At 36.3% G+C, this 13,360-nt stretch overlaps 1 protein-coding gene across 5 annotated transcripts in view; it reads left to right on the top strand.

The window, feature by feature from the left end:
• Window positions 1-13,360, top strand: part of MAP3K1 (mitogen-activated protein kinase kinase kinase 1) — a 63,189-nt gene that overhangs the window by 16,806 nt on the left and 33,023 nt on the right. Inside the window, exon 1 of one of the 5 annotated variants that reach the window (XM_049795544.1) lies at window positions 4,177-4,285. The exons of the other annotated variants lie outside the window; for them this stretch is intronic. The gene's annotated coding sequence lies outside the window, so the exon portion shown is untranslated. Of the gene's footprint in view, window positions 1-4,176; window positions 4,286-13,360 lie in introns of those variants that run through there. 5 annotated transcript variants of the gene reach the window in all.

Below are 13,360 nucleotides of genomic sequence, written 5' to 3'. Positions count from 1 at the left end.
AGTCTTTCACCTTCTTCAGAAATGTAATGCTCTCTTTTTCTGAAGCTGGCAGTGGGAACAAATTAACAGAAGAGTAATTTATCAGCCAGTTTGCTCAAAGTGATGTGGTGTATTCTGACTTTTTTTTAGGATTGAGTGCACAATATTAAACATTATTTGCATTTTTAATTTGAAGTTGGAAGTGGTTAAGAATCTTCTGAGAATAATGCCAGAATTTTAGTTTTCTTAAAATACATAACTTGCTTGAGGTGCTTTTTGCTCAATGTTTTTGAAGAGAGACTAGCTGGCTTTCATCCACCAATTTTGCAAACCAATAAAGCTCTTTAAGGTTGTTATTTTAATGGACCAGAATTTGTTGTTGCATGAAGAAATTATGAGATGGTTTTGAACAGAAATACAAGATTCAGTCAGTGTTAGTTTAACCTTCCCTTAGACCACTGAAATAAAATTAACTGGAAGAGCTCCGGAAACCAGATTAAGACACAATTGAAAGCACAGATTTACTTAGGGCCTTTCTTACTTTAGGGTATCTTGGTGCTCAAAACTACTGGAGAATTTTCATGAGAAACTGGTAATAAATTGAAGTAAAAACTTACTGCAGGAAGGTATGCATTAGTTTCAGAAATTCCTGTTAAAACAGCAGTGCAGACAGAGTCTCTCAATTGGTGAATTTAATGCTGTGAAATGACTGAGGAACTCTCTTACAGCTTAGTCCCAGAGTGAAATGCCAACACTTGCAAATGATCAGGCTTTTGGACCTTTTTTAAGAGAAAATGGTTTCTCAGCTAGCCTCAGAACTTAGTCTGTGTTGGTAGGGATTTGTGTCTGACAGTGGGATGTGGAAAGGAAAAGAGACAGTTTTTAACTTTACTGGAACTCGGGAGCTGGTTCAATGTTGTCATTTATGGCCTTTATGGCATTTATTCTTCTGGGTTTGCCTTCATTGTACGCATATGTTTCAAGTATTCTGCATTTGTTGTTCTTCAGGAGTTAACAGTAGGGTGAAAGTTAAGGAAAAAATATTTCTGTAATTTAGGTTCTGTACTAGGTTTTGGGAGGTGGGTTTCTGATTTTGGCTTTTTTCCTGAAAGCACAGACACCCAAGGAATGCTAATTTAAATAAAGCTGTTCTTGTAGGTGCAAAATTATATAGATGTTTTTTAAACATAAAAATAAACAATAAAGTGCATATTCTTCTTTAATTACACCCATATCTAGATGTAATACTGTTGTTTGAAACCCCTTAAATTTATGAAATATTTTTGAATAGTGTCTACTACCAAGGAGGTCCTGCAAAATACTTATTATTTTCTGCAATATTTTCTTAAGGTTTTAAAATCAGAGAAATTGTAGAATTATGCAGTTTGCTTTCATTGCAGATGCACAAATCTTAACCTGCAGATTGGTATGAAATCTTCCGTCAGATAACCGTTTACACTGCATTTCATGAGTTAGAAATATGAGTTACTAACATGAGTTAGAAAGGTGTCCTAGATACACTGGCATAAAAACACTACACAGGATTTGCTATAAAGTGAGAAAACTGGAAGCCGCTTTTAAAGAGTAATGGTTTAAAAAGGTAGGAAACAAATATAGAAGTTATAATTTAAACTTGTTCCACAAATTCAATCTAGTATTTACTCCTTTTTTTTAATCTTTGAAATGCTTTATTCCCAATAAAAGGGGGAAAAAATTGAAGCCGATCTCTTTTGGTCCCAGACAGCAACATGGTCAATGTTGGGAAAATTTTGCACCAAGCAGAAGTAAGGATGCCTTTCAGGCCTGTTGTGTAGGTTGGTTTCACAAGTGAAATATGGCCGAGTAGTGCAGTTCCAGCTCATGAGAATGAGGAATAGTGTAATAATTATGATAGTATGACGTAATTGCCTCTATCAGTAATTACTATACAAAAATGCCTAAAGAGTCTCAAAGGATCTTTGTCATGTCTGATTTTAAGCACTTCATGGAAAAACAGTGCTTCAGTCTTTTGTCTCAATTTATTTCATTGCCTATTAATAAGTAAGCAGTTTACCAGCAAACTTGGGCACATACCTCTGGCACAAGTGACAGTTATCAGATATATGAATTCATGGAATAAAGTGTAAGGCAAGAATATATAAGTTGGTTTGGGGTTGTTTGGGGTTGTTTTTTTTTTTGAGGCAGGGGGGATATAGATATTGGAGTGATTTCTTTTAACATTCTCTAATATTGTTTCAAGACTTTTTTGTTTGCATTTTTTTCTTCTAGATTTAGTGTTAATAGTTTGTTTGCTTCCTTAGATAGGATTGCTTGATTGATTTGTGGGGCTGCAATTAATACCAGCATAGTTCTAAATCTTTTGATCTGATGGCAAGTTAACAGTATGTTTCAGTATGTTTTACACTAGAAGTGTTGCTTTTAATGATCAAATCAATTTGTGAAGCACTGCAGGGGTATACAGTGGAATATCGTCTTGTTTGCTTGTAGCAACTGGAGAACACATGAAACCAGGACAAGATTCAGACAAGAATGACTGTTCCTCCCCCACACCAGCACTCCCCCCTCCCCTCCCCACCCCCCCCACCCCGACACTAGTGGCACTTGTGAATTGTGTTAAATTAGACATAGACCTTTTTTGCTTATTCTCAAACATTTGAATTCTACTGCCCTTCATAAGGGAGAAAAACTACACATAATTTGATTGAGTAAACTAAAATAAAACTCCAGATAACTAACTTGCTTCACCATTGATCATAATTTTTGTTGGCAACACTTACATGCATAGGTTAGATTTCATGCTCTGCTTTCTTAACAGCAAGAACATTGCTTGTACACTACTGCTGTTACATAGATGTGAACGCCTTGCTTTGCTTATTGGGTTCTGGACTGAGGAGAGAGTATGGTATACTGTCCTATGGATAGGAGATACCCATATCCTGTGGATATGCAAGTAGTTTACTCTCAATGCACTGTTAAGCTGGAGCTGCTGTGTTGTAGATGGAATAGCCAGCTGCTATTTACGTAGTAACATCTCCTAAATTAGGTAATGTTTTCTTTACTGTACCACTTTCAACTAGATGTATTTATTATGTGTAAATGACACAAGATTTCTTTTGCTGTAAAGAGAATAATTTTATAAGAAATATTTGCATTTTGTGAACTGTAAAACAACTCTCCCTAGGGAAAAAAAAAAAAGGCAGATCTGAGTTTGTTGCTCCTAGATGAACTTTTAAAAATACTACTGTAAAAGTCTTCTGAGATAAATTGCAGATAACAAGTGCCTTGTACTTCCTTTTTAGCTTACCTCATGCAGCTGTATCTTTAGCGGATGGTGAGTTTGCTGTGGACTTGATTCGAAATAACCAAACACTTACTGCAAAGAACAGTCCCAGTGAGTGTATTCTGTAGCGCAAGAAAACAAAGTCTGATCTCTAGCAAAATGCTTCCTGTTGCATTCTGAATGGCTCTGTCATAGTAAATTGTTTATTACTTAAGTCGTCTAAGGGGAAGCTGAATTGTGACAGATCGTACAGTATAGTAAAATTCAGTTCTGTGCTGATCGTATCTACTAAGTTTATTTTATTACTACGTACTTTAAATTCAGTCAACTGTGTACTGTGCTGTTCATAACAATTCAGTGCAAAAGTAATGCAAGACTGTCACACGTTTTGTTTCCCTTTTTATAATTGTTGAAACAAACAGCTGTATTTCTACATTGCCCAAGGATTTTGATTTTTTGAATGTAATGATCCATAGAATAGAAATCGCTTCATAAAACATGCTCAGATGTTATTAGAACCACACTTGAAACTAACTTCTGTTTTCCAGATTTCTGCCTCCCATGAACGGAGTTTCACAGAGATTTTTGTGTGCTGCAACAGGAGAGAGAAGGATTTTTTTTCTTAGCCAGATAAGAGAAACTGAAAGCGTGCAGACTCCTGTAAAATGTTTTTTTCATTCCCATTTCTGCAAGGGGAGGAGTCCTTACAAAGCCTTCTTTAACTTCCATTAGCAACTACCTTTGTCTTTATGCCATCTGTGTTATGTCAAATATAACTTCAATGCATGTATTGAAATTTGTGTCCTTTTTGTATTTATGTTTCAGAGAGAGCATGAAAATGCATCTTTCTTGACTAATGTCTGGTCTTACTCTGTCTAGGCCTTGGGAAGAGATTGCCTTTTTGTTGTTGATGCCTCCAGGAATTTGAGGGGTTTAGGTTTTGTTTATCTGTAATTCAGCTGCCAGCTTTCTTTCATAGCTGAGGTACCACTTTCACTGTGCTAATGAAACACTACCAACATCAAGGTACAGTAATCTGTTCTGTCTGCCTGTTAGAGGTTGAAAAAGTGACAGTCGTTTTGTTAGTTTTGCAAAGCAGGAAATTACAGACTTTTTACTCTTTGTCAGAAACTTCAATACCCAGAGCAGGAAGAACTGCTGAGATCCCTAAGAACATGTTCCAAGATACAAACACACAGTGTTTCTGTTTTAGCTTCACTGTTTGTGAGGAAACTGATGTAACTGAACACTTTTTTTAAAAGTTTGTAGTAATTGATAATTGTCTCCTGATTTGTTGGGATATGACTTCCAAGTCATTTTTTAACACAAGCCACGGTTCAATCGGACCTTATTTCTGAGAATTCATTGCTAGTATAGTTAGACCAGGGAAAGCCTTCTTGAAATGGAACTTGCCTGCCTTCCTCTCCTCTTCTGGGCAGTATGTACGTGGTAACATTGACAGATCTGTTTGTTGAATGTCTGCTTGCATTGACAGCTTCTTTTAGTGTTTGACTACAACTTTTTTTCAACTTGCCTCAGGATTTTAAAAGAAAGCAGGGACCTCAAGGGGGTGTGGGGGGGTGTTTTTATGGGAATTCTTTTTTAAGTTGCTATATTCCTAGGCCTTCAATTTTTCTAACAGTGGGTTTTGTTCCCTGACCTGCATTTGTACACAAAGGTGGCACATAAATTGGTATAAACAATGTGTATTTACCTCTTACATGTATCGTATGTAACTTTATGTACTACAATTAATTTCAGCTGTCATCTTACCTTTTTTTTTAGTATTATGGTGTGCTGAGTAAACATCATTATTTCTTTTTTTCCCTGAGGTCAGCTCAACTTCTTTTAAACATCTCAGGTCATTTCACATGACATGCCTTTGATTTCTAGAGTGCAGTCTACATACAAACAAGCAGATGAAAACTTAAAGCAGATCAAAAATCAGTTGGGCAAATTCATGTGGTGGCATCCTCCTCTGATTCCTCCGTCAAGCCACACATTGCTGGCGAACATGGGGAAGAATCTAGGGGTAGGAGTTCCTTCGTGGTTGTTCCTGTAGTTTTACCACAGCATGCATAGTTGCTGCTTGACATAGCATACTGGGCTGGTTTGGTCTTATAAAGGTGCTTTTATGGGGAGATCATGTGGAGTGATACACTATGCAGCTGGGAGCCTTGTCAATGCACAGTCTAAAGTTGCCTGTAAGCTCTATTCTTACATTTACCTTTGAGTCATACTGCCATGCCTCCTTTCTGTCCTGAAAACGTAGCTTTTTCTTCCTACCATAAATAGGAAACAAAGGAAGCAGTTATTTTTTGGGAGTGACCTCTTGAAGAGAAAACCAAAAAAAAGTAGTATTAATTGTTTTCAGAGTGTTAAGCTTTCCAATACATCTAATCTCGTGGGTGCAGGTCATAACCCCTGCTACCTTGCTGAGTAAATTCAGGCTGAAGGAGAATAGACTTCAGATTTTGGGGGCCGTAGTTCCTACTTCTGCAGCTTCATTTTAATAATAAAACTTTCTTCATCCTATGAAACTGTAGTTTCCAGTGTGGTAGATTCCATTGCTGCATGTAGGGCATCTTCTCTACTGGAATAAATCTGTATTACAGTGCATGTGTACTGTGAAAATGGAAGGCCTTATTATTATGTCTTAAAAGACTGACTGAAGCTTGTTCATCGGAAATGCCATCCTGTCTGTATTCCTGGGAAATTATTGCAGTACCATGTTATGAATTGGATTGGAGATCAAATCTAGTTCACAGGTTTCCATTTTTTCTTCTCCAACTTCAAGTTTCAAAATGTGTGGTATTTTGGGTTTGTTTTTTTTTGTTTGTTTTGTTTTGGGTTTTTTTTTTGTTTTTTTTTTTTTGTCAGATCCACATCAGTAGGGAGGAACAGAAATGAATAATCGAGGTGGGGAGTAGGAACTCCTCAAACTGACATTGCTGCTGGGAAGTTGATATATGGAACTGTTTCAACAGGTTACTTACCCAAGTTAGGACAACTTCTGGCCCCTTCTTCCTCTGTAGTGGCATATATAGCTGTTTATTCAGAGCCTAGGTATTTAAATTACCTAATGTGTTTCTAGGCTTGTTACCACTCTAGTTCTAATGTTAGTACTTGGTCTAAGAGTATTCTAGCAGCAAATTCAAGATCCTACTTGCATATAAATATTTTATGGTTTCTTTGCTGTTTGATTTTTTTTAATTTTTTTTTAAATATTCAGTGTATTTTTTCATGCTTAAAAGCATCTTGTTCTATAAAACTTAAGTGTTTATGGCTGAAATTTAGATCCATAACCAAACTGAAAAACTTGAAGTACCCACAGCAGCACTAGCTTGGCTTTTCTTTGATGGATATGGAATAGCACATGGGGAAGTGGTAAGAAATGAAATCGGAATGTCTTGCATTACTGAGTTTGCTTGTAGATTAATACTCTGAAAAACTGTTTCAACTTTTTTGCATTTCTTTCCTCATAAATTTTGAAGGCTGCTTAGTAAAGAAATAAAAAACTTGCAATTTTTACTTTTTCTGTGTTGTCCCATGGAAAAAATTTTCAGTAATATCTCTGAACGTCCAGTTTTACAAATGTTCCACATTACTTTCAGTTTGATAGCATTCTCTGGGATTCAGTTCAGCTGTTTTTAAAAGACTACATTATAATGCTAAAATAACAATATCTCTGTCACATACTGCTAGTGGATTGAAAGGGTTTAGAACTTTGTTGCAGCCTGCTGTGAGGTGATTTATGTTGCAAAAAAAAATGCAGTACTTCTGATTTTTCTGTTTTATGATCTAGTTCAACTCTGGCCTATAGACTAGACTTTACATGTCCAATTTCCCTTTTGTTGTATGAGTATATTCTTTAGTTGGAATATTAAAAATAAAATTGTCAACTTGTGGTTTTGAGTTAAAATTCAACATTGCTATGTAATTGATTTTGTGTTTTCTGATGAGCTAACTAGGGAAAATGTTGCATCTTGTGTTTATGTATGACAGGTTTTAAAAGATTAATTACACAGGATTTTTTTCTTAATAGCCTAACATTAGTATTTCTTGATAAATTGAACTTTAGGAAGTTGAATTTAAAAGTTGCCATGAGGAATTAGTTATTTTGGACTGAACTGCATTGAAACCATAGCTTTCAACTGAGGCCTCAGTTTGAAATCTGCTGCTTTCGTGTAGTAGCTAGCTCTGTGCTTGACAATATATCATCTCTAGCTGTGCTTCTTCCCTGAAAAGGGGAGCACAGCAGTCTTCATGAGTCTAAATGCCTGTCACACACTGCTGTAACTGCATTTTCTCATTAATACTTGAATTAAATTTAAGGATGGCATTTTGCAGTAGTGTGGACTCCTAGTCTAACTGCATGTTTGCACATTCCACCCAATGCTGAATTTTGTGTTACGTTGGTTGCACTAACCGTGTTGGGTGGTAAGTTGAAAACTGGTCTGCTCTAGGAGACAAGGGCTGCAATGTTGTTGTATCCATCTAGAGTAGGTAAGTGTGGCTGTAAGCAAGACTACATTTTCCTACCTTTTGTCATTGCAGTGTTGATTGTGAATTAATTGCATTGAAACTATCTGAAATCCAATATTGCTGGGGGGCAGTGTTAAAGCTTAATACATAGGCAGGTACTGGTAATGGATAAAACACCTCTGTGCATTCAAACAGTATTCATGTTAAAGTTTTCTTGTAGGGAAGAATACATGAGATATGCTTGCAGCAACATCCAAAGCTCTTCTGTCTTGGTTTTGAAACTTGACAGAACTACAGAAATACTGTCCTGCACATAGGGCTTGGTGAGTAGGCTCTCTGCTTAACATGTGGATTTTTAAAATGTTTAATGTATTGGCAGCAACAAAATTTAAGAAGTGCATTCATTTTATGATACCTTCATAAATGAGACACTCATACCAGGGACTGACACAGTTTACATGCTTTTCCCATAGAGCTTTAACTTGCCCTGCAAGACCTTTCTTCAAAAAAACCCAAAACCAAATAAACAAACAAAATAAATAAATTCCAAGGACAGTGCTAATACCTGTGAATCTGAAAATCAAAGCTCTAATACTTCTTCACTTTACAAAACCAAAATCATGTAGGCATAATTTGAATAAAATCTCTGCTATTCAGGACTGAAGTTTCTCTTGAGCTGTTTTAAATAAAATGCAAAAATGTTTTCAGTTCCACTGCTGCCTGAATCATACTCACCAATTCCTAATAGTGATTGTTCTTGCAGGTGGTGGTGATAGTGACAACTAGGAAGTAGGGGAACATAAGCAAAATATTTGTAATCAGGCTTTCACTTATTTCAAGTGGCTTCAGAATGGTAGCACTTGGGCATATTATTTTTTAGGGAGGCATGCTGAGAAATGTAGAAAAACAATAGTTGTTACAAGGAAGTGCTTTCACTTGAGTATGTTGTTGGCAGTGGATTTCTGTGCTAAAGATTTCAAGGGTCAAATAAATGAATGAAATGCATTCACATAAGTTATACTATTTGTCTCCAAATCTGCTTAGTGATGGAAAACACCTTAAAAAAAAAAAAAAGGGGGGGGGGGGCGGGGAATGGATGTTGATATTTGACTCTATTGGTTTTATGTTCTAGAACAGGTACTCCTGAACCAGGGGCCTACATGTTTCTCCAGGGTTTATAGCTTTGTTATATTTCACAAGTTCTGTAAAAATAAGAAAAGCAAGGCTTTTCTGTACAAAGGTATAATTTTAAAATTAAAAATAAAGTCTGCAAATGAAGATGTTTGAAAACCATGCTGTAAATTTGGGCTTGGTAAGAAAGCCTTCTAAAGAAAATTTAATTCCTTGTAATTTTAATTTCAATATGGCCTTGCTTCTCATGTGTAATAGTGAAATGTCATCTTGTAGACAGATGATAGGAGGTTTCTCTTTTGTTTATACAACTTTCTCAAACATGTATCATTAAGTTTGAGAAAACTGGAACTTCTTTGTATGTATGTATAACCAAGAGATTGTTTAAAGTATCAAAAATGTTTTAAATTATTTTAATTTTGGCACCTTGAATAAAGTTTACTTTTATGTATACACTAATTTTTATTAATCAAGTTACTGTTATAAAAACATTATTACATTCTGGTTTTTCTGGTCTCAGGGAAGCAGTACACTGCTTTCACTTCACTGCAAAGCTCAGTTAAACATTAGTGCTTCATGATAGCCTTACCATGTTTTACATCAATTTTTTAAATTAGTTCCTTTGGGTGGGGAGGGAGGGATAAAGCAAGGAAACCTTGTCATTTTTGTATGTGAATACTTAGGCATTGTGAACTTCATGTGGGAGCATCCCAGCATTCTTCCTTATATTAGGAATATTCATGAAAGGGCCTTGCTATTATTATTTTAGATTTCTTAATGTAAGTTTATTGATAGTGTCAGAAGTCTGGAGAACTGCTCCGTTAAATTTTAGACTTGATTTGTTGAGGGTGAACACAATTGTGGACAGAAGTTGGATGTTTGAGGATTGCATTGATCAGCTTACATGAGTAGTCCACAAAAGCCTAGTGTATAGTATTGCAGGACAAACACAATCTTTGTCTTTTGGGCTATGTGGGAGAGCAATTTAAAAATCTGAAAGTACACTTGCATGTTAATGTTTTTTCTTTGAAGTCATGGACTTCATTGGGTGCTGCTATCTCAGCTGTAGCAGTGCTTGAGGGTACTACAGAAACGGTTAATACTGGTTCCTATCTATACCTTCCAGGGTCCTTTAGCGTGGATGAACTGCATGGCAATTCTTAACCACATTTTTCTTGGTTGCTGGTTCATGGCTACCTTAATTGAAAAACTTGAGTGGGCCCCAGGCTTATTCTGTCAGCTACCTGAAAGATGGCCTGAGTAGTTGTAGATTGTATGCGATTGAAGAAAAATCACTGGTGTCACTGGTCTTAAATGGTAACTGAAACCTTATCTGGTCAACAACATATAGGAAACCAGAACCTATTAGCTTGAATGCTGATAGTCAATTTCTGATTAAGTGAGCTTAAATGGGCAAACAATTTAAAAGAAGGATCTGACATCAGGCAGTATTGTCAGTATTAAATATTTAAAACAAGTCCCAAGTAAAGCCAAACTCTAATTTTAAGTGCATCATTGTAATTCTGTTTCTCAAGTTCCCTTTTAAAGGGAATCTAATATATGAGAGAGAGATCTTTGTCATTGAAAACGTCTCCTCTGGCTGAAGTATACATTTATCTCTATATTCCCATGCTCCAGATAGTTATCTTACAGATACACTTGGTATGCATCCCACCTAAAATACCTTTGGTGCTTATCTTATAACCAATGCTGTGAATACAGTTCTCTCAATAAGCAAGTAAATGTTGGGGGTTTTTTTAATCATACTTATTTTGTAGCTTCAGCAATGTACAACTACTTGCTCTTCTAAGATAATGGTTCTTTCTTTTCTGTGCTTGTTAGGATAAATGAAAAAGCTTTCTTAAAAGTCACTTTAATGTGATGCTTATCCATGGCCACAAAGAATACCACTTGAGTGCTGCTGTTGATAATTTTTTAAATATGTGTTTTTGAGATTTTTGACAATTTCAGTTGTTTGACTTTTCATAATTTTTTTGAAGTCCCTTGTATGTCCACAAAACTTGTGTACCATGATTGCCTGTGCTTATTCCCATTTATAAATTTCATGGTTTTCACAACCATTTTTTTCCTCCTTCCCTGATTCCTTTGGATCAATAAAAAGATGACATTGGTCAATTTAGCTAGTCTGGTTTTGTTTAACAATAGTATATGAAAGTTTGAGTTACTGTTGTAACTGCTTGCCAGCCAAAACCCATACAGTTACCCTGGCGAGGAGATCTTGGAATGGAGAATGAATTGGAATTGCTCTCTTACTCAGTTGTGCTGCTGATTAGACAGCACAGTGAAAGATTAACTCCCCAGTTCTGGAAAACTTTCCTTTATTCCACTTCAAAGAGGTTTTTTAACAGCAGTAAGAATTTTTTCATTCTTATGCCAAACAGATACAGTTGGTATGATCCAGAGTTCATTATTACTTTAAAATATTACTACTCATTTTCAATATATTTTATGGCCTCAATGTCCCACATGATGTTAGAAAACAGATTTGTTCCAACTACCATATAAGTACATATACCAGGATGTTTGAATAATGCAGTAGTGGGAGATGGGTGAATATCAGTGTAGATTTGGCGTTGTTCAACAGTACAGTTTATTTTGTCCTGTTCATCATGTCTTTTAATCTTTCTGTTGTTCTTAGATACAGAATTGCTTTCAGTGTTCAAAGTGGCATGGTGGCGTAATCAATACAGTGATAATATTTTACAAAATTTTTACAAACCAATCGCTTTAAACAATCTTGATGGAAGGAAAAGATTTCTTGTAGCTGCCAAGCACAGGAATCCTAAAGAGTGCTATCCTTGAATCAAAAAATGCTGTTTAATTTCAAAAATAAATGCAAGAAAAGAGAAGCAGCCAAAGCATTTTCTGGTAGACTGCTGGAAGATGGAAGTGAAGGCACTACCCCCATCTCCTCCATAGCATTTACTTGATTTGAAATCAGAATCTTATCAGATGACTTTTTGCAGGAGGTATAGGTTTGCCTTTTTTTTTTTTTTTTTTTTTTTTTTTTTTAATTTTATTTTTTCACTTACTGCTTTCCCTGTAATGATTACTGAAGCCATTGGTCTAGAGAACTCAGGAGTGTAGTCAAAGTGGGATGTAGGGAACTGGTGTGTAGAGCTGTATGTACTGAGCACTGGTTTTAGTAAGCAGAGATGACAGAGTGCTTCATGGCCCACAAAACCTGCTGAAGGTTGGCAGTAGTCCACTGGAAGTCAGTATCCTAACTGAAATCTAAAGGTAATGGAGGCATCTTTATTCACTACCAATGTCTCTTTAAACTAGGACTTTGCACTTTGTCAGATGTCAGATACTGCTACCCTTTCATGAACCTGGATTTAGTAGGACCAAATACATCTTACTAGATAAATTAATCTTACTTGTTTCATTTAAGATTGTTTCACAGATAGAAAAAATTATATCCATCTGATGCAATAGCTCTTACTTCTTACATCCTCCCTCAAATACTGTATAAACGCTTAAAACTGCTTCTAGTTGCTCTTGCATAGCATGCCTTGATGAAATTAGACTATTCCTTTTAATATAGCATGGTTTGGGTTGGAAGGGACCTTAAAGATCATCTAGTTCCAACCCCCCTGCCATGGGCATGGACACCTTCTGCTACACCAGGTTGCTCAAAGCCCCATCCAACCTGGCCTTGAACAATTCCAGGGATGAGGCAGCCACAGCCTCTCTGGGCAACCTCTTCCAGTGCCCCACCACCCTCACAGTAAAGAACTTCCTTATATCTAGACTGAATCTACCCTCTTTCAGTTTAAAACCGTTATCCCTTGTCCTATTGCTACAGGCCCTACTAAAAAGTCTGTCCCCATCTTTCTTATAAGCCCACTTTAAATACTGGAAGGCCACCATAAGGTCTCCCTGGAGCCTTCTTTTCTCCCAGCTGAACAACCTCAAGTCTCTCAGCCTGTCATCATAGGAGAGGTGCTACAGCCCCCTGATCATCATCGTAGATGTGTATATATATATACACACATGAAAAAGCATGTTTTGCATAAGTGTAGTGTCTATCTATATAACTTCATGCTCATGCATCTTTCTAGATATATGTGATGTTATTTTTATCTTTTTATGATGGGGTGCCCATGGCTTGTGAAAGTGTTTTCCCCAGGTGCTTGCTAACAGAACAATATATTGTCCCTAGGAGCCTGTGAGGGAATGACTAAACTGAAAGTTGAATGCAAAGCCTTTCTGATCAGATTCTGTTCACATAGAACGTTGTGTCCTTCCTCAAATCACTGGTGACAAGCTGGAGCTCTTGTAAAGTGATGCTTCTTTAGTGTTATGCTTTCACACTGCTATGCGCATGTGTCTGCAATTTTTATGTAAATTTTTAAGCTAATACTGAACATACCCTTTTTCCTTTATCTAGGTCCATATCAAAGGGATGTGGGCTTACTGCATTTTTACTTGACTATGTAATTTGTAATTAGTATCAACAAT

The sequence above is a fragment of the Accipiter gentilis genome, chromosome Z, assembly GCF_929443795.1.
Source record: "Accipiter gentilis chromosome Z, bAccGen1.1, whole genome shotgun sequence".
Lineage (NCBI taxonomy): Eukaryota > Metazoa > Chordata > Aves > Accipitriformes > Accipitridae > Astur > Astur gentilis.
This window is presented reverse-complemented; position numbering and strand designations above follow the sequence as displayed.